This window comes from Orbicella franksi, chromosome 2 (genome assembly GCF_964199315.1).
Source record: "Orbicella franksi chromosome 2, jaOrbFran1.1, whole genome shotgun sequence".
Classification (NCBI taxonomy): domain Eukaryota; kingdom Metazoa; phylum Cnidaria; class Anthozoa; order Scleractinia; family Merulinidae; genus Orbicella; species Orbicella franksi.
This window is the reverse complement of record NC_138146.1, coordinates 8,757,012-8,759,511: the sequence shown is the minus strand read 5'-3', so window position 1 is coordinate 8,759,511 and position 2,500 is coordinate 8,757,012.

Below are 2,500 nucleotides of genomic sequence, written 5' to 3'. Positions count from 1 at the left end.
CAAATAAAATTAAAATCAAACATCAAGGACATGCCCCTAATGTGCTACTTAAATTATCTGGCAAAAATACCCGAAGTATCGAAGGAAAACTTTGAAAACTAACCTCACGGCCTCCTGTTTCCAAGACGCCGGCAAATCGCTCTCACCAACGTCCGGCGTCGACAAAACCTGGATCGGACCGGACCGGACCGGATCACGGATCGGATCACGGACCGGATCACGGATCGGATCACGGATCGGATCACGGATCGGATCGCGGATCGGATCACGGATCGGATCACGGATCGGATCACAGAAAAAAAAAAAACGTTTTAAAGAAAAAAAAGATCGAATCGTTTATAAGATAATAATAAATAAAAAATAAAAGTGGAAAACTAAAATATGTTGAATAAAAATAAGAATCCCGAATTTGACGCAATGACATGTTAATTAAAGAGAATGACAAGAGGTCATTTAAAAAGCCACATAAGCGCCTGATTTACGACGAATTTAAATTGTAATGAACAGGCAGATGTAGTGATATTTGATCGTTAGCTGGCTTGAAACTTACGTGAACCTCCCATTCTCGTTTTTGAAATTGTTGTTAGTATCAGTAGCTAATTCTCGGCTACTTTTTCGTGTCAAATGTGAACGTTACAGTTAGCGTTACAGTTAATGAGAAAGCTTACGTACGAAAGCTTAAGGACATGACTTGCTTTAAAGGAGCTACGTCACGATTTGCGCATCTTGAAAAAACTAGCCTAGTTTTTCAAGTTCGTCATTTGTAGTTCTCGTTAATCTTTGCCATCCTTAACGATCCTCATTCCGTTTTGATTTGTTCTTGCCTCTTAAGTGCTTTCTATCCTAGAACACGATCATTTTAAGGTTTTATTCCATATAAAGGCAACTCTTTACGACCCTAAAAATGACTTCAAAAATCGTGACGTAACTCCTAAAATGTTGTCTAGTCTCGGGTTGCGTTATCGTTCACACTATCGATGTTATTCCTATATTTTTTTGTAAAACAGCTATATTTCCTTGAAATACAAATGGTCTGTTTCCTTTTATTCCAGTACGAAATATCGTATTCCAAACTCACATCTTGTAAAAGTATAGACTTGTCTCAGAAACGGAAATTGTTTGAAATCATCAGGTGTTTAATATTATTAGTGTTTTTAGTTTTTGTGTTTCGATTCATACGTTCGTCCTATTATTACCATGCTGACGCGTTTTATGACAGTTTACCTTTGATGCAAGCGAATATACGAAATATCATTTATCTGAACTGCGGAGAAAGATATGAAGACATGATTGATCATCGCAATCAAAACCCAACAGCCTGAAAAAAATTCATCTGTGACCAGCTCCCAGTTGGCTTGATATTATAAAAGAATAAAGGAATATCACACCTGAATTAAATAAAACGTTCTGCTCACAGTAGTCACTCTAGTGTAATTTGCTCAACAAACTTTTGAATTTTGAATCTTGAATTTTGAGTTTTTTTTTCCTTGATCCGATCCGTGATCCGATCCGTGATCCGATCCGTGATCCGGTCCGTGATCCGATCCGTGATCCGGTCCGATCCGATCCTGGTTTTGTCGACGCCGCACCAACGTCGTCGACTTTGGCGCGAAGCTGGGAAGTGCTCAGAAACGCATGCGCAGTGAGCATGTCACGCAATCTAACGGCGGCGTCGTGCAAAAGTCGTCGATTCGTAAGCTCCCTAATATGTCTATTTAAGGTGGCTGAACACAGTTTTTGATACCTGTGTTTCATTCGCCTTTTCTCTAAAACCCTTGATCTAGTCCAGCTGTTAAGGGACAAAATTGTTCGTTTTTTGATAAAAGCATCAAACTTGGCAGGGTTACTAACCTCTATTAGACAAATATATCCTGATATGGAGCCATGCCAAATTTTCTTCCAGAACCATGGAACGCGCATGTCAAAAATATGGCACACAAGGCCCTTACATGGAAACGAGGCTGATGCAAAATACCAATTTTTTTGCCTTCTGTGACTACTATGCCTAGTGTCTTACTTTTTTAATACAACAACAAATTAACCATTGCCTTTGAGTCTTAAATTATGTCACGTGATAGTCACGTGACCATTATGTTCAATTGCCAGCAAAGCAATACGCACTGATGAAATCATCACCATTCTTAGAACTACCAAAGAAATCATTCAAACTCAGAATTAAAAACAAACTACTAAGTGTTCTCGAAGATGAAGATTCCTTCATTGAGGTTTGCAGGATCATTTCTAAATTAAAATGCCAGTAGCAATAGTAAAAAAAAACACAACCAACCAACAATCAAACAAACAAAATATTATCAATTAAATTACATTCTTTTCCCACTTTTTCTTTTTTTCTATTTATCAGCGTTTGAAACTTTCAAATATGCCGGAATAGATGAGGTATGTCACAACACTAGCTGAACTTTTTGGTCTGAAGGAAACGTTTTGAAAAACAGCTTTCATCGGCTGTAACGTTCCTAAGCCTGCTTTTAAAAACACTAGC